The 21,908-nt window shown below is 35.9% G+C and overlaps 1 long non-coding RNA gene across 2 annotated transcripts in view; it reads left to right on the top strand.

Moving 5' to 3' along the window:
* The window catches only part of LOC138919852 (uncharacterized), a 224,250-nt gene that overhangs the window by 141,435 nt on the left and 60,907 nt on the right, over window positions 1-21,908 (top strand). For both annotated transcript variants that reach the window (XR_011430402.1, XR_011430401.1), the window contains exons 4-5: window positions 12,484-12,643; window positions 17,502-17,600. This is a non-coding gene — a long non-coding RNA (uncharacterized lncRNA). The remainder of the gene's footprint in view (window positions 1-12,483; window positions 12,644-17,501; window positions 17,601-21,908) is intronic.

The raw sequence follows: 21,908 nt of genomic DNA, 5'->3' as shown, positions 1-21,908 counted from the left end.
ATAGGGTGTGACAGCTCCCCCAATAGCCCTTCTTGACACTAATTTAGTTAAGCTTTCTTTTATTAATTTCCATAAAGCTATCCTTGACTTCTTCCCTATCCTCATTCACCATGTCATCAGTTATAATAAAATGTACCTTCTTAATCCATTCATTCGTTCCACAAATATTTATTCAGTACCTGCCACGTGTCTGTCCATATTCTGCACGCTTTATATGCAAATTCCCAATTCCCATGGATAGAGGTGGAGAAACAGATTCTAAACAGCATAATTAAGTAAAATAGATGAGATAATATCTAAGAACACTCACAGAGCAGGGAAGAGAGATAAAGGAGATTGGAAGGCCTGTACTTTTATGTAAAGTGCCCAGAAAAGGCTTCTCTGAGAAAGTTATATTTAAGTAAAGATCTGAAGGTGGCAAGTGAGTGACAGTTGTAAATATTTGGTGAAAAGATATTGCAGGGAGAGGAACAGAAATTGCAAAGTCTCTGAGGCAGAAGTGGTATCTTAAGTATTAGAGAAAGAGCAAGATTGCCAGCATGGCTGCGGTGAAGTGAACAGGGTGAGAGTCCATGGAGGGCCAGCAGGTTTAGGGCCACTGAAAGCATGTTGGCTTTCTCGACGGAGATTGGAAGCCATTGGAGGGCATTGGGCAGAGGCTTGACATGAGCAGATTTCTGTTTTAGCAGAGTCACTCTGGATAGCCTGAAGGAAGGCAAAGATGGAAGCAGAAACGCCAGTTGCAAGATTCTTGCAATAATCTGAAGGAGAGGGGATGCTGCCTTGGATGGGAGTAACAGTGGAGTTGCTGAGAAGTAGTCTGATTCTGGATATATTGTGAAAGGAAAGCTGACAGAGTTTGACAAAGTATTGGATGTGAGGTGTGAAAGAAGGGGAGAGCAGTCAAGAACACTCAAGTTTTTGGTTTCAGAAAGGAGAAGGATAGAGTTGCTCTTCACTGTGATGCGGAAGACTTCCAGGGCTATGTCATATTCTTAGTTGAAGTGCTCACAATTCCTCAATAGGAGACTCCAACAATCTCCTCACTGATCTCTGTGTTCCACCGTTGACATCTCCCACGTGACTCTCCACCCCATCACAAGTGTTTTCCTTTCTAAAGCTTAAGTCTGATCTTTTCATGCCTGTGATTAAAATCTTTCCATAGCCCTTAAGTGCCCGTGGAAGAAGGCCCTCCATCTTTAAACTCCCTGCTTCCAATGCAGACAACACCCTTTTCCACGCATTGCTTCATTTGACTCCTATTTTCTTTCCATCTTTTTCTTGTTTAATGCTTAATTTCTTTCAAAATTCAAATGTGGTTCTTGCTCCTTCAGCAAAATATCCCTCAGTCTCTAAAATGCATCAGGAATAAAATGTATTATCCTGTATCCCAGTTCACCATTGGTCTATTTTAATTAAAATGCTTATGGAAATGTATAGTTAGCTGCAATAGTGTTTGACAATGCAAGATTCTCCCTGCTTGTAAAGGAAAACATTAGGTTATTTTTCATAAGTATTGTCTTGCTATTTAAAAATTTGTGCTTTACCACCTAATTACGCTACCCTTATCTTACCATTTCATTTGGCATGTTTTAAAACTTTATATAAATGACATCATAGAGTAAGAATTTATGTTAATTATCTAATGCTGCCTAATATATCATCCTATAACTTAGCGACTTAAAGCAATGATAATCATTTACTATCTCTCCCAGTGTACGTTGGTTATGAATTCAGGGACAATTCAGTGGGAGAAGTTCTAGTTTGGGGTTTCTTATGTTTGCAGTTATTTAAAGGCTTGACTAGGTCTGGAGGGTCCAGTTTCTAAGGTTGGCAAATGGCTATTTCTTCATGTAAGCCTCACTGTGGGCAGCTTGCATGCCCTCCTGACATGGAAGTCAGCTTTCTCCAGGGTAAGTGACGCAAGAATAACCAATATAGAAGTCTCTATGCCTTTATCACATAGTCTTGGACTGAAGCAAATATACATTACTGTATTCACCTATGCAGGTCTATCAATACTTTTAATAATGTGCAATTGTATTCTATTATTCATATTCGGCAGCCAGCCATGATTCTATGTAGGAGGAGACTACTCAAATTTGTAAATTCCAGTAGGCCAGGATCATTGTGAGGCCACTTTGGAGGAAGAATGTTATAGATGGCCTTCTGGGCTCCAATGATTTACATTCTTCCCACATTCAAAATGCCCTCACCTTCTTCCAAGGCTCTCAAAAGTCTCATCTTATTGATAACAGCAGCAGCTCTAAGTCTAGGATCGCATCATCTAAACTAGATCCAGGTGTGGATGTGTGTTCCTTGGAGTAGTTTCTCAAGTGTAGCTCCCTCAGATGGAAAGAACTGCAAATTAAGGAGAGAAGTTATCTGCCTCCCTTTGTGATATTCACCCAACAAAGAGTGGTGAGACAAGAATAGGATAATTACTGTAGATATTGTCATTCCAAAAGGGGAAAAGTAGGAGGCACACAGGGTTGCTGTTCTATAGCAATTCTGAAACCTGCTGGGCATCTATTAGCAGTTCCTTGATTAGGACTCAGTCCTACTGCTCTCTATTAATAATTCTCCATAGCTCTTGGTTCCACCTTCTAGAGTTCCACCTTCTCAACTCTTCGGCTATTCTCTTTTTCCACAAAAGACAGCCCATGTTTACAGATAAGTAGGTATAATAGTCCATTTAGGCTGCTATAACAAATTACCATGGACCGGATGGCTTATCAACAACAGAAATTTATTTCTTACAGCCTTGGGAGCCAGGAAGTTCGATACTAATGCATTGGCAGATTCAGTGTCTGGTGTGGCCTGCTTCCTGGTTCATAAATAGCCATCTTCTTGCTGTGTCCTCACATGGCAGAAGAGCAAGGGAGTTTTCTGGGGTCTCTTTTATTAGAAGACTAATCTCATTCATGTGGGCTCGCCCTCATGACCTATAATCACCTCCCAAATGCCCCATCTCCAACTACCATCATATTGGGGATTAGATTTTAACAGATGAATCTGGGATGACACAAATATTCAGTCTACAGCAGCAGGTTTCTTAGTCTGCTTCCTGTCTGTAGAAGTTTGGGGTTCCAAGATGTATTTTCATTTGGGCTGTCTCTGCCTTTTTTATTCCACTTCAGTGCAGTTCTCTTAAAAACTTTGTAGGCCTCCTTTGACTCTTTTCGAGTTGACTCATTTAGACAAAAGACAACGTTAACAAATCCCTCTGGGGAAAGCTCGTCTCTGTCTTAGGTTTCTGCTAAGACTTCTGAGGGGCAACTCTCCCAGCATTCTTAGTTGTATGGTTTAGGAGAGATGATCTAGGTGGCACACGCTTCAACTCCTTAAAGGGCTGAGGCAATCCTTGAGTGATTTAAATATTTATTGAGGTTTGCACTTTTAAAAAATTCTGGTATTTAGATAAAATATATCACCTAAGCCAGTGAGTACCCCAGTGCCAATGCATAAATGATCTATCAACAAAGAAAAATTACCAGAGGAGAGAACACATGTGACTGGAAAATTTAAATTTTAAAAATAGGGGAAAAGGGATTTTCTAAGCCAAAGAAAGCATGTGTGTGTGTGTGTGTGTGTGTGTGTGTATGTACACATGTGCGTGCATGTGTATGTGTTGATGTGGGAGGTTGGTGATGGGGAAGAAATGGTGAATTGACATTAAAATACTCAGAAACATTACTTACCAAGAGTAAATATTATTTTCATTTTCTCTATAAAGTTTATGGGAAATTTTGACTTGCTTAGGCTATGGGACAACTGTAATGTAGGGATCCAGGTGCTATAATTTATAGCTAAACTCATAAAATGTCTTAAGGTTAACAAAATGAAAGACTGATTATTCTTCTAATTTTTTTACCAAAACCTCTCTGAATTAGATATGTGCCTGCGCCTCAAATGACACTGATTAAAATTATCCATAGAGGTTTTATTCGTATGTCTGGTTTTGAGCCAAATATGGACAGCAGTAAGGAATTATTTTATCCGAGTGTTTCAATATATTATAAATAATTTTCCTTCCCTATAATTACGATGAAAACCTCAAAAATTGCAAGTGAATGAATAAACTGGCAAGATGAAACAAGCATAAAAACTGGTTTAATAACCTTAGCTATCAAACTAATTGTGAAGAACTGGAAACACTTCATTCAGAACTGTTTTATAGAGTGATTAAGCATGATTTGCATAATTTTATTTTAGAGAGAAAACAGATCTAAAATATTTTGTCAAATGGAAGCAGGAAAGCACAACTGAACCAAATATTTCACAGAGCAGTGTGCGAGAGTTAAATTTTCATTTTATTCAATTTTATGGAAAGTATATCTGAAACAATTTATTGCATTTATTTATTCATCTAGTCATTACATTATCCATTCACTCAAAAATATTTTGAACTAGCTCTCGGCCAGGTTTCAGCATGAAAATTCTTACAGAATTACCAATATTCAAATTGGTTCTGCTGAAAGACGTAATAAATAACTATTCTGCATGTAACTCAGATTTTCAAAGCCAACAGCATATTGAGTAGTCCATGTACAGGAAATGAAAGATTTATTTTATAGTTGGCATTTCAAAGCCCTTAATGGACTAAGAGACTTCTACAAATGTTAGGTTTTTAAAAAAATTGTGAAGTCACAAACACTGAAGAAAGAATAAATAGTAGAAAAGGATAGGAAATACTTTTCCAAATCTTTTCAGATCTTTGACCCCATCTCAGCTGGGAAAAATGGATGAGCAAATCCATTGCCGTATCCCAATTTTATTAATAAAATGTACTTTTCCTCTAAACTCACTAAAGTAGAACAAATGTTCTGAGAATAATACATGGAATAGATGACATTTTTTACAAGTCCAGGGCAACAAGGTTTATTCTTTCTCTGTGTGATCAGGAATATGGGTGGTTTTTTCAAAGTTTTGAAGAAATCATAGCATAGAAAGAGAAACGAAAAAGCAGCAAGAAAGAAAGATAACTGTTGATGTATTTGACTAGTCTGTTAATATCTCCTCTCTCTGTGCATTCCTGATTTGGTTTTTTTTTTTTTTGCTGATATTTAATTTCACTTTTCAAAATATTACATACATGGTACAATATACAGATTTATAAATTGCGAACGTTATTGACTTCTTCTGATGGTAGGTAAAGGTTTGAAAACAAACTACTTCTTTCCTCCTTTCTTCCAATAAATTTATATGCTTATTTAATGTTAAAATATTGCTCAATAATTTCATTGTTATGATTAGGTAAAAGTACTATGATTGTATGTTGTCTTTCATTTATAACTTTTTGTTATGAAACTTTTCAATTTCCTTGAACTTTTGGATAAATCTTTCTACACTTTCTATCACCCCTGTAAGCTGATTTGCAATAAAATTCTTTCCAATAACTTGCCTGACAATGTGTCTGATCCTTTTTATCGCCTGGGAATATCTCCCCCTATATCCTTTATCTTCATGTTTTCATTCTGTGCTAGCACTGACTGCTTTCAAGGCCTGCTGCAAGGATGCCATACTGAAGATTCCATTTATTGCTCTCTCATGTTAGATTCCCAATTTCTCAGATTCTGTTTGTTACTTACTTCTTCATTTTAAAAAAGCTACTTCTATAGGTTGTTTAATAAAAATAAATATTTGGCTTTAATTCTCTCATAGGTGGGTCAAAATAATTAAGAAACAAACACTGTTAAAAAGACACATATTTTCTGTTAGGGGTTTATGAAATGAAGGGGATATTTAAAGAAAGGATTTGACTAGCTAATTCCCAGGAAAACAGACATAAAAATGTCACTTTTTATTGTTTATTAGAATTAGTTACATAGAAGATTTATAGTAATGTGACATATATTATGCTATAAATTGTGTAATTATTTGGTGCAGTATAACTAGTGTGACCTGTTTAGGATTAAGTTTAGGATAAATAAGAGAAAAACCCCAAAACTATAGAGATCTTAACAACTAGAAGATTATTTCTCTCTCATTCAGTAAATTCATCCTAACACTAGATCAATTAGATCATGTAAGCACACAGAAAATTAAATTAATACAGTAACATTTGCCGTATTAGAGTAAATCACGTTACTCTAATTTCACACCTTTATTAGAATATAATATAAGGACCAAAAGAACTGCAAAGGAATTTTGAACTATTAGTAGATGTGGGTTGTTGGTGATATTTATGTAGAAATTACAAAAGAAGTTTTTGTATGGTGTAGATAGGGAAAATGAGTACACATTTTGATGCACATTTAAAGTAGCAAGTGCGTGAAGTTGAAGAACACTGTGGTTTTGGGTTTTAGTTGGTGATTACTGTGAACATGAGTTTTAAAACAATATATTTCTTATCTTTATTTACTGAAAGACCCTATAAGCAATAACCGCAGTAGCAACCACATAAGTGTATCTAGGGCAGATTATGTTTTCTAAAAACCTTGTCCCCCTAAGAGGAACCAGTTACCTTCGAAAAATATCTGATTCCAAATATAAAACATGAAGATGATAAGGCGAACCTAAGAAATTTTGTCATGCCAGAAAACAAGAGAGGTTCAAAGAATAATGGGTCCATATTAAAAACAATAACAACACAGAATGAGTTTGACTGGGCTTCCAAACTGAAAATCTAATTTGAGCATCAAAAAGAATAATGATGGCAATGAATTATAACACATCAAATAACAAAGAATCCATAAGTCCTACATGCTACTCAAAAAGGGAAGTTGGTAAGAAAGAGAATGCCAGCTAATATATGTAGAAGGAATGATAGGTTTAGAAAAATTACCATCTTGCAAACACTTTTGTATATTTAATTGATTTAGGTAAGGCGCATTATCATTGTTTGAAAAGTTAATAGAGAACAAGGTGTTCACAGAACCTGAAAATATCAACTCAGATTGTTTAATAATTACCAAATGAAAGAGACCTCTACAAAAGAGAAATTGGGAAGATACCATCTTAAATGTCATCAAACTTAGCATCGCAGTATATGACCTGCTGACATGTATGCCTCATAGAGTGAAGCAATGCGAAGTATTATATTGAGTATTGTTACCTGTTTAACTTGAATCAATTTATGTGGAAAGATTCCAGAATGTGGGATATTCTACAAGAAAGATTGCCAAGGCACTTCAAAATATCAAAATCATCTAAAATGAAACCAAGGTGAGACAATGTATTCTAAATCAAAGGAGATTAACCATGTAAACTACATGTAATGTATGATCCTTGTTCTACTCTTGTATAGGGAGGAAGCCAAACAGGAGATATTTGGTGATAAATGAAGATATTTGATTGCAAATTGTTTTTAAAATAATATTATCTAAAATATTAAACAGCTTTTATTAAACAACATTGTTGAATGTTTAACAACATTCAACTTTGTCGAATAAATAGTAAATTTCTTGAGCGTGATAATATTATGATGATTATGTAGAAGAGTATCCAGTTTAAGAGGTACATGCTTAAATATTTAGAGGTGAAGTGTCATGATGTCTACCTCTTACTTTCAAACATTTGAGCAGAAAATAATTGTGTGTGTGTATTTCTTCCTGTGTCCAGCTTGATAAATCATGTTTTCAAAGAAATTTGTTTATATGATTTAAGTTATAAAATTTATGGGTATACTATTCTATTATTTTTTAAATAAATTTTTGTTATGCTATTCTCTTATCTTTTTAATAATGGACTTCTAGTGATATCCCATTTTTCATTCCTACTGGCGCTATTCTGTATTTTCTTTTTTTCTCTATGATGAGTCTTGATAGTGGTTTATCAGTTTCTTAATCATTTCAAAGATTTATGTTTGAAATAGTCTACTTTATGTTTCATTGATTTCTGCCTGTTAATTTATATTTTCTTCTTTTTAAGTTCTTTAGGGATAATTTGCTGAATTTTTGTGATTTCTTAAAATGAAAGCATATATCATTCATTTCAGCTTTTCTTGTTTTGTAATACATACATTTAATGCTAAAAACTCTCCAATATCACTTAACTACAGCTCCAACATTTGGAGGTAATATATTTCATTATCATTCAGTTCAACCTAGTTTTTAATTTTCTTCATGGTGTCTTCTGTGACCCATGGATTTTTAAAAGGACTTCACTTAATTTCTAAATATTTGGGAATTATTAAACGTGTTCTATTTTGATAAATGCTTCTTCTTGCTTGGAAAAAATGTGTGTTCTGCAGATGTTGGATGCAGAGTTCCATACATATCTATTAAATAAATGTGATGCATTCCGTTTTGAAGAAGGATTGTTGAAATCTCCAACATGGATTGTGATTTTTGTCTATTTCTTTTTTAAAACTTGTCAATTTTTGCTTCATGAATTTGAAAGTTATATTATTTGGTTCATCCACATTTAGGTTGTGATGCCCTTCTGAAGAAGTGATCTTTTTTATCATTATTTTTGTACCATCCCTTGGCTGTAAATCCATCTTATCTGAAATCAATATAGCCAAACTGATCTTTTGTTGTTCTTCTTGATATAATTGCATGGTACAATATTTTCTATAATTTTGTTTTCAAACTATCTGTTTCCGAGTTTAAAGTGTGTTATACACAGTATACAATTTAGTTTTAATTTTTTCATTCAGATTAATAATCTCAATCTTTCAGTTGGATTATACAGAGGATCTTGGGTTTGGCTCAAAGATTCACTGTCCATTTGATTGTTTCTTATGGATGTCTTAAACTGCTATCTTTACATCCATTTCGTTTGTCTTTTCCTCATTTGTCTTGAACACATTAGTAATAATCATATTAAACTCCTTGTCCTCAGTTCCAATATGTGGATCATCTATAGACTAAGTCTATATGTACAAGAAAAATTTTGATGTTTAAAACTGAGAAACTACTATGCTCATATCGATTAAAGTATAATATATATAGTAACTAAAATGTAAGTAATGTACGTCTTTTAGACATATTTTTTGTTGGTGGTACCTGCTAAAGACTGAATGTTTGTATCTCCCCCAAATTCATGTGTTGAAATCCATATCTCCAATGTGATAGGATTTGGAGGCAGGGGCTTCAGGAGGTGATTAGCTCTCCTAATGGGATTAGTGCCACTATAAAAGAGACCTCAGAGAATTCCCTGGAGCCTTCTACTATGGAGAGACACACTGAGAAGACAGCTACCTATGAACCAGGAATGTGTCCTCACCAGACACTGAAGCTGCCAGGGCCTTGATCTTGGGCTTCCCAGCCACTAGAACTTCAAGAAACAGATTTCTGCTGTTTATAAGCCACCCAGTCTAAAATATTTTTGTTATAACAGCCTACACATACCAAGACAATATAGTATATTATTTTTAATAACTATTCTTGTAATGATTATAGTATATAAATGTGCTATTATTAACAATATATTTATTTGATGAGTCTAATGTAAACTCTGAAGAAATGAAGTGATGAGAAATATCAATGTTTATTTTCTACTGATAATACGTGATATTTAAGTGTCTATTAGGTGAAAAAAAGCCCACAGAGAACTGCATGTATGATTTACAGAATTTTGAAAATAGCATCATGTTGTGATTCTGACCTATAAAGGTTTCTCCTTTTTAAGAAAATAAAAATAGTAGTACTAATTACATACTACATGATAAATCATAATTTGTGACAGTTTGATTTCCCTAAGATGTCAATTACTGTAAATTCATAGTGTTTACACTCTGCTTTTAGTACGGGATAAATGTGTTCAGTATAACTGTCTTTTTGACAATTATGGGTCATAAAAGATTTAACTAGCTTCTGGGTACTTAAAATTCTATGAATGCATAAGAATTTTTAAAAATATCCAAGTCACTCAGAATATGGTAGCATTAGTATATTGTATGCATGTCCAAAGAAACCAAGAAGATACAACAAAACAAATATTTCAACTATACTTGAAATTAATTTGAAGCTCACTTTCAAGCTCTGTTGCAGACCAGGTACAAACTTTTGCCATTAGAACATAAAGACAGCTGGGTCCAGGTAGCAGTACGAACCTCTTGGGATTAGAAGAAGGTGACAAGTTGAAACAAATGCTTACCTAATAATTGTCTGCCTTGCCGTTCTAGCAATACTGGTTTAGACAGAAAGTGAGAACACAGACAAGGCAAGTAAAACTAATCACATGAGATCTGTTACAAGGCAGGTATTAGAGAATGACACAGCTCTTCCTGGGGTGGAAATTAATTCTTATTTCTTCTGTATTCTCGTGAAATTGTAAGGGACTATTTTTTCTGTAAGAATATAAAAATGAAGGATGGATCACAGAGGAATTGGGGAATGAGGAAAATAGGAGGAAAATAATTGATTGAAATATAAAAATGAGCTGAGAATGGGAAGCCCAGCAGGAACATGTTTTTGGAACAAGAGGAGCCTGGAGTCTGTTGCTAAAGAGCGTTAATACAGCACCAATAACTAGTGCCAACTATGCACCAGGCATCCTTCTAAGTATTATCTATGAATTAATTTAATTCTTACTAAATATTATGAGATAGGTACAATTCTATAACCCCATTTTACAGATGATGAAGTTGAGTCACAGAAAAGTTAAGTGACTTGCTCAAGGTCACACAGACAGTAACTGGTAGATTCAGTTGACCAAAGATACTCTGGGTCCAGAATCCATTAGAAATGGAACAGATTCCATTTCTAATGAAAAACCTTCAAAATAAAAGCAGATATCAGAGAGGCTAGGTTTACATTTTAGTGGAAAGGAGCAAGGCATGCTTCATTTACAGTGAGAATCAGACATAAAAACCAGTTGGTGCATCTGTCGGTTGACTTAATTCTCAGTGGTTGAAGAGTTGGAGTTCTGCATACAGATTATGGAGGAGAAGAAAGGATGACCTCTAGATTGTGGTAGGACAATCTCAAATCCAGGGACAAAGTTCGGATGAGGGTAAGGAGGAGAGTAAAGGAGAAATTACCTTCTTGATGCAGTGGATCAAAAGTAAAGATGGGTTTTTTTGAGTGTCAAAATTTTAAAGCTTTCAGAATGGGTGAAGGAACCAACAAAGGATTATTAGAGGGAGCCAAAACAACAAAGAAGGAATGTCATTGGATTGGAAATTTAAGTGATTTTTGCCTCCCGAAGGTTCAAAATGTTACTTAGGTACCCATATCTAAAGAATAGTTTGATATCCAGATTTGGAAAGGTACTATGGACCTCACTACATCTTTGAGCTTTGATAAACCAAATATAACTCAGAGTAATTTGTCAATAATCGTGATTGAGCTGCCCCCACAGAGGATGTGAAGTGACTGATTCCAATTTTAAGAATTTTAAGAATCTCCCGTGAAGCTATGTAATAAGGGCAACTGGGAAAAGGTTCACAGTAGACAAGGATAGTTCTCTGCAACATATCCTTTTAGGAGAATGTGACAGTGTCATAGAGTGGAAAAGTATAAGGTTTTTGAAGTCTTAATACCATAGTTTCTTTCCCTGAATAGTGTCTCCAGTATTTTTTTATTTTCTGCGACATTGAGGACAAACGTTCCTGGAGTATGTATTTTCCATAAAATCAGGATGGCAGTACCTGATAGTGTTGTTTCCAGTGTATGCTGTGTGTAAAGTTTCGGCACAATGCCTGACTGTGTAAATATCAACCCTTCCTCATCACCTTTGAAATTGTTTCTACAATGTTAGCTTTCAAATATTTCTGATATTTATATCCTGACTTATAGTAACTATTAGCAAAGCTCATAAAGGAAAGAGGAAAAAGCTAGGAAAGGGAAGTATTTTAGAATCTATTTCGATGACAGCATAGGCCAAGCTGTTCTAACCCCAGGAACTCAAGGAACAGTGCAGGGCGGGTGGATGATTCAATCAGGGACTGAGCATCCTCTGGGGTATGGCTCTTGGTCTTGGTCGCATGGATGGAGAGAGCTTTTCAGAACCACACCATGGCCCAGCCCGTGGACAAAGAGAAATGTGATCTGGAAACATCTATTCTGCTCTCATTTCATGATCCAGATCTGAGTCACAAGGCTGGAAGACCAATGCTAGAATGGACTGGATGGGGAGAAACGAGTTCTGGAAAAACAAACAAACAAACAAAGAAACAAAACCTAATATTTAAGATGCAACATTATAAATCCTATGATAAAGGGGTGCACACCCTTTGGATGAATAGATGAAGGAGCAACTAAGTTAGCATTCTGAAGTGAGAAATAGCTTTGCTCAGCTCTCATCTTTATTGATTTATATTAGTTTTTACTCATATTGACAAGACACGCATATGCTTTCCTTTTATTGATTCATGTGAAAGTTACTTTTCTATGTGAATTTTAAGATATATACGCTGTTCTTTCTAACTTTTTAAATCTCATTCCCTAAATTTTGGTGTTTTCTCAGAGTTTGCTCTTGAGTTTAGCATGCTGAAATAATCAAAATAGTAGAACTGTGTTCTTCAAATTGTTTAATTTAACTAAGTGGCTCTTGTCTAAATATACCACCTCCTTCCTTTCTTCACTTTCTTAGATGGTAATTAAATATAAGCAGATTTTAAAATCAACATAATTGAAGACTGGAAAAGACAGAAGGATGATGAAGTAGGTGGCAGCAAAGCCTGGGATGAACGGAGAAGCTGACTCAGTACCATTCAAACGGGGGTGCTAAACTGAAGAGAAGGAGAAGTCAGGTAAGAAATTAGGATACTAAAGGTGGGCCATAAGACGCTCTGAAACGGCGTTCTCTTGGACATATGTTCAGGTGAATGACCATTCTAATGGGCAAGACCTACTAAATTTCCTCCTTCAAATATTTGGAGTCCTTGCACTACCCTTCCCCTCCCACCCACCCAATCATGGCTAAGAATGTTTAATAAATGTTATTCCTCTTTTCCTATTCAACTATTCAAGGTGTTTCATGTATCTTGAGTCTTAATTAAGGAGCCATCAGTACCACATTTAAGAAATAGTAATTGGCACCAAGTATGCCCCCCAAAAATGTGCTAAGTATAGAGGTGGAAAGATGAATAGAAAAATGCTCCAAGTCTAGTGGGGCAGACAAACATGGGTGGAAAATAGTTCTTATGAATGGTTGATATTGTAATGAAAGCACAGGTAAAGTGATATATAAAGTTATGAACTAGTGGTTTGCACACTGCGGGTTGTGAATCACACACTCAGATGCTGCCTGTGGGAGGGGCAGAGTGGAACTCTGGGGCGTTCACCCACTCCATCCCCATCCCCATAACCTCTACCTACTGGCCTAATCAGAGCAGAGCCTTTAACAGTTTATACTTTCAAATTCTACATTCAGTCAGCTTGAAGAAAGGATTCAATAGGTAACAAGAATTGAAATCCCATTATTTTAAGATCATACAGCTAAAAGAAGACATTGATTCTGCCTGAATGCTGTGTATGTAGATTATGAAAGTTTTCTTTGGTTAATTCTATGTTTTAATACTTATTACAAAATATATCTAATGATAAAATATGAATACAAAATACTATATTAACCCCCAATATACCAACCAGCCAGTTTAAGAAAGAAAATATTGATAAGTTGAGTCTTCTTTGTACCTTTTTTGATCTTATCCCCATCCTTCCTCCAGAGTAGATTGTTAAACTGAATTTGGAGATTTTCACTCCCATGTGTATAGTCCCATAATGGCATATAGTTTTACTGAATTTAAACTTTATATAATCCATACCATGTTTTTCTTTCTGCATATTGCTGTTTTCAATTCATTTATTATATGAGATCCACCCATGTTGACAAACGTAGCTCTGTTTCCTTCATTTCAGGTATTGAATAGTATGCCATTATTTGAATCTACCATAATTTATTATGCATTCTCACGTTGGTCTCACATATGTTTTCTACTTTTAATAAAGCAGTATGGTAGGCAGAAATCTGAGATGACCCCCTAGACTTCCATCCCCTGGTGTACATATTCTATATAATTTCCTACTAGTAATTGTGGGTAGGGCTATGCACATGATAGATTTCACTCCTATGATTAGTTTACACTATAAGCCAAAAGTGAAGGAACTTTGAAATGTACTTAAGGTTGAAAATTAATTGACTTTCAGTTCATCAAAAGGGGGAGATCATGCTAGGGGGACTTGACCTAATCAGGCGGGACCTCAAAAGGGGCTAGACTCTCCTTAAAGGAAGAGAGTCAAAATATGAAAAAAATGCTCTTCTTGGCTTTAAGTAAGCAAACATCCATGTTGTGAACTGCCTATAGAGAGGGGCAACCTCTAGTTCCTACAGGTATACAGTCACAAGGAACTGAGTTCGCCCAGTAATCTAAAGGAGCTTGGAAGAGGATCCTTGGCCTCAGGTGAGATCTCAGCCCTGGCTGACGCTTGGATTTCAGCCTTGGGAGACCCTGAGCAGAGGACCCAGGTCCTGACCCATGGAAACTGCAAGATAATTTGTGTGAATTTAAGCCATTAAGTTTGCAGTAATTTGTTACACAGCAATAGAAAACTAATACAGCACCTAAAATATGTTGCTGGACATCTTGTGCACTTGCATGAGTGTTTCTCTGAGATATGTACCTAAGACTGCGTTGCTGGGTTGTAGGATGTACGTGTCTTTAACTTGATCAGATATTGCGAAATGGCTCTCGTGGGGGTTAACTACCACCTGTGTAGAAAACAGCAGTTGACTTCCCAGGAGAACTAATTACCAAATTATTCATCTTGTAACTGACACTTCTCTGTGATATTTCCTTTTTCCTGGGAAAGCCCTTTACTCATACACTCTCATAGTACAACAGAATATTATTAACACATTAAAAAAATCTATATTGTAGATTTGCCTCTTACATTGCATAGTGTAATAACTACATTATTAAATTCAGAAATATTACTCAAATAGTATTAGGAATGCTAATTTTTAATATTTAGCCACTGGGTTTTTAAAAATTTTTCTGTTTTTATTTTCCCTGAGAGATGATGGGCTTATTGACTCATTGAATATATACACTTAAATACAATGCAATACAACATCCGTGTCTAGAGTGCTCTCCAAATTTATGATACTGAAATAATCAAAGATCCCTTATACACATTAGGAGCAGCACAATGGGAAGGTCGCTAGTTTCGCTTGTGCAGATCTATATTTGCCCATGTTGCTAGGCAATGGAAGAAAAGCACAGCCCTAAAGCTGTAGATTGCCTTTTTCTGACATATGCTATTTAAAACAAACAAACAAAAAAACCCCCCAAACAAATATATGTAGTAACATAATTTTGCATAGTCATTTTTGGAATGTCATTAAACACCTAAACCTATCTTAGACAATAAAAAAGTTAATTTCCCACAGTTAGGAAAAAGCAAGTTTTGTTTCTCATTTTCTCTTGCTTTTCTTGTAGAACAATTTCAGATATTTTATTTATTATTATATTTAGAACATGACAGTTTTCTTCTAAAAGTCCAAAATAATGTGCACTAGTCTCCTGGCATTTGCAGGTTTAATATTTGGGGTGTTAATTTTTCATGAGTGACATTGTTGATTATCTATTTTCCTTCATAATTTTGCTGAGGCGAATATTTGAGAGTGAGCTTATCAGAGCTCTGTATACTTACCATGTGGGCCTCATTTTTTTCTATGTATGTTCTCTTGTGAACAAGGAAAAAAGATCTTTGTTTCTTTGTGAAATTACACACACCTACATGTTATTTAACTCCAGTTGTGGGAAAAGCCATAAGGGTTGGCTTAAAACATTTCTTTTCTTTCTTTCTTTTTTTTTGGGTGATTGACCCTGAGCTAACATGTTGCCTATCTTCCTCTTTTTTTTTCCTCTCCTCAAAGCCCCAGTACATAGTTGTATATTCTAGTTGTAGGTCATTCTAGTTCTTCTCTGTGGGATGCCACCACAGCAAGGTTTGATGGACTGTGTGCAGGTCTGTGCCCAGGATCCGAACCAGTGAACCCTGGGTTGCCAAAGCGAAGGGCATGAACTTAACCACTCAGCCATGGGGCTGTCCCCTAAAATATTTCTAATAATAATAATAAAAAGCCTGGGTGAGTGCCCAACTTTGAGATTGTGGGCTTTCTGAAGGTCATCTGGGAGCACCCCCATGAATGTCAAGGATCTTTTTTGACATTTTGTGCCATGTATTGTGATACCTGCAGGCAAGGAGCAGATCTGATAGGACTTTTTTTTTTTTAATAAAGGCTACAAATGTGTATAAAGCATTGTATAAGGAACACCAGCCAGAAGGAAGAAAGAAACTATGAAACTTCTTTCAGGCCTTCAGGGCTTAGCATACACGATTCTCTCTCTTTCTTTCTCTCTTTCTGAGAATTCCCATTAATTTTTTTCATCTGCCATGAACCCACCTTCTTATTGGAACTACTTCTAGTGTCTTTCATTTTAGGCCTTCCGCAATCTCTCCACCTGTACCTAAGTTGGGGTCCCTTCCATGTGTTGCCGTTTTATCTGGCACGTCTAAACATCATCATATTATGTTATGGCTGTGTATTTACCCCCCCTCTAAACAGCAGCAAAGTCCTTATCTGTCCACTGCTTGTGACAATGTTAGATATTCACACAGTAGTTGGAATACAATAGGGGCTTAATACCTATATGCTGAAGCTTTTGTGATGTGGTAGTTAAGAATATAAATTCTGGAGCCACATTGCTTGGGTTAGGGTCCAAGTTCTAATGCTCACTAATGGTATTTACCCTCAAGACCTCCACGGAGGGCCCCACATCTTATACACCGCTCAGATCTACGGGGCACCACTCACCTAAACTACAATGTAAATGGTCAGACCTGGAGTCCTCATTGCTGGTGACTTTGGGTAAGTTACTTAATCTTCCCTGGTCCTGGTTTTCTCACCTTTAAATTGGGATCACTCTTGTTCCTACTTCAAAGAGCTATGGAGATTAGAAGAGTTAATATATATCACTTGCTTAGAATACAGCTTTCTATAGAGTAAGCACTCAAAACTGTTATATATTTTTATCTTCCTTTTATAATTATTGTTAAATGAGGTGTGAAGTGGTCACAACTGTTGCTAGCATTCCATTTACTTTTTCCATTCTCTTACTAAGTGATCACTAAGGTTTTGCCCATTTTTTTTTACCTTTACAATTATTGCAAAACAAAAAGGTAAAAGTCTCCATGAGCACTCACCTCTAGGACAGACACCTAGCAGTGGAATTTGTAGGTCCAAAGATATGTGCGTGTCCAGTCTATCCAGATGGGGACTAATTGCTCTCTCGGGTTCCGTATCAACTTACACTCCCACCAGCACACAGGTCGTGTGTTCCTGCTCTTCATACCTTCATCCGTACTTGGTTTAATCTTTGCCAAGCTGATAGATGTGAAATATTTCATTGATCTTGTTATTTGTTTTCTATTGTTACTATAACAGATCACCACAAATCTAGCAGCTTAGTATTACAGCCGTTCCTTATCTCACAGTTGTATAGATCAGACATCTGGGAATAACGTGACTCGGCTGGGTCCTGTGTTTAGAATCTCACAAGGGAAAAATCAAAGTGTTGGCAAGTCTGTGTTTCTTTCTAGATTCTCTGGGGATGAATCCACTTCCACACTCATCCAAGTCTTCACACTGGGAGGCTGTCTGCATTCCTTCTTCTTCCCCTGTGGTTGCCTCCGGCAATGGTGAGTCCAGTCCCTATCATGCTGAATTTCTCAGACTTCTCCTCATGCCTTAGCTCTCTCATTTCACATGGAGGAAGTGCTCCACTTTAAGGCCTCATTTGATTAGGTCGGGCCCACCTAGATAATCCAGGCTACTCTATGTTGAAGCCCATACCCTTAATCATATCTGCAAAATCCTTTTTGCCATTTAAGGCCCAGAGTTTCTAGAGATCATGGCCCAGGCATCTTTAGAGGGGTTTCCTCATGCCTCCCACAGTTCTTTTAATTTTCATTTTACTGATTCCTATTGAGGGTGAGCATATTTTCTATGTTAACTGGTCATCTTGGTTTCTTATGCTTTGAATTGCATAGTCATATTCTTTTTCCAATTTCTCGCTGGATCATTTATCTTTTCTTATTGATTCGTTATGGATTATTACATATTGTGGTGAATAATCATTTATCAGTTATGTGCATTGAAATATTTTAAAATTATAGCTTACCTGTTAAATGAGTTTGTGATATCTTAAAATAGTAAACAATTTTAAATTTTAACGTAGTCAAATTTAACAATCATTTTTCCCTAACCCTAATATTGTAAGGACATTAATCTATGTTATCTTCTAAAAGTTTTTCAGCTTTCTCTTTTCCCTTTTCCTACACGTGTCTTTAAATGATTTGGAATTGATTTTAATGCATGGGGTGGTATAGGTATACTTTTGCCTTTAATAAAATTTGCCTCAATACTATTTAATAATATTGATGTCTCTTTTGGTATTAGCGTCAAATTCTCATATACAAAGTTTGCACGTATTTCTGACTCTTGACTCTGTCCTTTATGACTAATATCATAATAATATGTAATTATTAACTATAATAAATCTTAACTGGTAAGGAAATCCGTCCTTATTAACCTTAAGTTTTCTGTGGCTATTTTTTCCATATTTGCTAATACTCCAGAACTGAGAATAAATTTCTGTTGTTTATAAGCCTCCCAGTCTGTGGTATTTTGGTATAGTAGCCCACATAGACGAAGACAATAAACTGTTATATTTTTCCCTGAAGGTTTTTTTGTTGCTGTTTTTCGGTTAAATTCTAGAAGCTTATGGCATTTGTTTATAATCTTATGGATATCGTGTTTTTAATTCTATCATCTGATTGTTTCAGGCTGCACATAGGAATATTACTGACTTTGTATGTTGATCTATATCAGTCAAAATTTCTAAAATTCTTTTATTTTTAATAGTTTATAGAGTCTCTTGGATTTCCTTTGTAGACAAACATAGAATTTGTGAATCTTTGTAATTTTGTTTCTTTGTTTTGAACTTTTATGCTTTTATCTGTTTGTCTTGTCTAACTGCACTGCCTCAAACTCTCATCAGATTATGAAGAGTAATGATGATGATGGGCATCCTTGGTTTGTTTACTCTTAAGATCCACAAAATGTTTTGACATGTGTTTCTGATATATGCCCTTTGTCAAATTTAAAAATTTCCTCATGGGGCTGGCCCAGTGGCGTAGTGGTTAGTTTGCACGCTTCACTTTGGTGGCCTGGGGTTTGCCGGTTTAGATCCTGGGTGCAGACCTAGTACCACTCATCAAGCCACACTGTGGCAGCATCCCACATAACACAGAGGAAGATGGGCATGGATGTTAGCTCAGCAATAATCTTCCTCAAGCAAAAAGAGGAAGACTGGCAATGGATGTTAGCTCAGGGCCAATCTTCCTCACAAAAAAAGAAAAAAATTTCCTCGTATTCCTATTTTTCTAGGAGTCTAAAATTATGTATGGCATTTGATCTTATCAATTCTTTATTATTATTATCTGACTCATTTTTATTTTGGTTTTTCTCTTTTAATTAATTAATATTATAAATTACATTAATATTTTACTAACATAAAAATATCCCTTCATTCCTGCAATTAAACATTTTAAGACTCAATTAAAAAGTATATTGCTGCATTTAATTTGTTCATATTTTATTAATGAGTAGAATCTTCGTTCATAAATGAAATTGGCTGAGATTTTCTCCTACTGTCTTTGATTTGAATGCTTCATTAAACAAATTAAAGAAATGGACATACTTTCTTTTTCTCTATTTATGAATAGTGTATACATAAATACTGATATTTCTGTGAATGTTCCATAGAACTTATCTGTTGAATTGTCTAAATCTCATAGCTTTTGAATTGTTTAATCAATAGTTCTATTTCTTTAATGGTTTCAGATATATGCATATTTTCTGTTTCTTCTTGAATCAGTTTTGATTCTTCTAGGAATTTATCAATTTGTTTGTTAAAAGTTTTCATTATGTAAAATATTGTCCTAGATTTCTGTCTAATTTTATTATTTGTGCCTTCTCTGTTGTTTTCTTAAGTTTCTTATGTCTCTTATGTCTTTTTGCATTTCCTTAATGTTTTCGGTGTTCTTTTTAAATTTTATTAGTATCTCATGGTCTTACCTAGACCTGATCCCTAGGGAATCTCAGCCTGGATCACTGTATCCTTCCGAGGCTGTGGGTGCTGTACCTGCCCATTTACACTTACAATTGGACAAGGGTGTTCAAAGCAGCCCAAAGCAAGCTACCTGGTTCTAAATGTTTTCCTCCCTGTCTCCATCGTGTACGCCCTCCTTCTGATGATCAGGGTCAGTGAGCTGTCTCAAGATGACAACTCCTTTCTTGCCTGCTGGTCCCTGGATACAAGGAGCCTAAAGTGCCAAGTGGCAGCCATAGCTTTTAATAAATGAGACTTCTGCTGTGTCCCTCAGCCTCATTCAGTGTTAGGATCCAAGAGTTGCATGAGTAGGAAGCACAAATTCCCTCAGACGGTCACTTGTACAGATACTAAACATGCCCACTCATACTTGTACCTATTGGTTTGTAGACTCATGGATTCTTCCTAGTGGGGAGACAGTGGCATACAGAGGTCTTTGATTGGGTGCATATACTCCATCCTGAAGAATGGAACCCTATCCTTACAGAGTATTGTGTCTCTGCTGACACTTCAGCTACCAGCTGGCCACCAAGTGGCCAGAGGGTCTCCTTAAGGCATGATGCCATCATATTAGGGACTGAGCTTTGGTCTCTGTGACTGGTGGTTTGGTTTTTCAGCAGGGGCAGTGATACATCGAGTAAGTGAAGGTTGATAGTATTTGGTAAGTAAGTCCTAAACTGGCGATTTCCTCTCCAAGTCATCCCCATGAGGCCAAAGTGTCAATTATCCCAAAATGGGTGTCCCCAGGTTCATTAAAGACTTTCAGTGTTTCTAGGAATTTACCAGAAACCATATTATATCCATTTCATTACAATCTGAATAATTTTTATTTTATTAGGTTAGTATTGCATTTTAATGAAAATGAAAAGCCTTTAGCAAGAGCACTGAAAGGAACTCATTTGTATATTTTAATTTGTTACAAATTCAGAAAGAGTAAGTCAGTATTCTATAAAGCAGTAGTCCTTAAACTTCTGTATGCCTCAGAATCACCTGTAAGGCTTATTAAAATACGGATTACTGAGCCCCACCCCGAGTTTCTGATTTAGCAGGTGTGGAGTTGGGCCGAGATTTGCACTTCTAACGAGTTCCCAGTGATGCTAATGCTGTGGTCCTCCTGGGAACCACATTGTAAGAACCACTGCATAGAAGATACTGCCCACTGGCTTGTGTTTTCTAGACTCTAGGTGCTTTCAGTGAGTTGAAACATCATATTCTATTTTCTGTACATGTTCGTTTTAAGATTTCACCAGCAAAGAAATTTCAGAAGAGAAAATAATTTTTGGTATGATTTGGTTTATCTTCCACTTTAATTCTTATATTTTGGTAGTTTGAATTCTGTTAACCTTTCTGTGTCCATTCTTATCCCATGACGCCTGTGCTATCACGTGCCTTTCTTGTCTGAACTGAGTAGGCACCGTTAAATCTCCACTCTGGCGATGACTTGCCAGATGCCTGACAAAACTCTATCTAGTTTTATGTTTCAATACCTCAGGGAACATCTTCCAGCCCTTTCTCCTCTCAATCTTCCTAAGCTAAGAGCTCAATGATTTTTGTTCCATTGCCTATAAACTGGTTTTTGCTTTCTGGTCTACCTTTCATTTGAACTGTCTTTCTTTTGGTTGTCAAACCAGAGCACACAGATCATAAAAGCACCCAGCTCTGACTTCCAGTCTAGAGAAAAGTTTTTTCTCAACATCTGACATGCTTGAGAGGAGAATACAGGCACTCTTAAGTCTCTTACAACAATTTACAGGTCTTTTTAGCAGTTGTTCAATATCTGTTATAAATGCTGAGTCTTCAAGAAAGAATTTCTAAGGAAATTCTCTCAAGTGTT

The sequence above is a fragment of the Equus caballus genome, chromosome 21 (genome assembly GCF_041296265.1).
Source record: "Equus caballus isolate H_3958 breed thoroughbred chromosome 21, TB-T2T, whole genome shotgun sequence".
NCBI classification, from domain to species: domain Eukaryota; kingdom Metazoa; phylum Chordata; class Mammalia; order Perissodactyla; family Equidae; genus Equus; species Equus caballus.
Note: the sequence above shows the minus strand (reverse complement) of the source record. Positions and strands in the feature narration are given on the sequence as shown.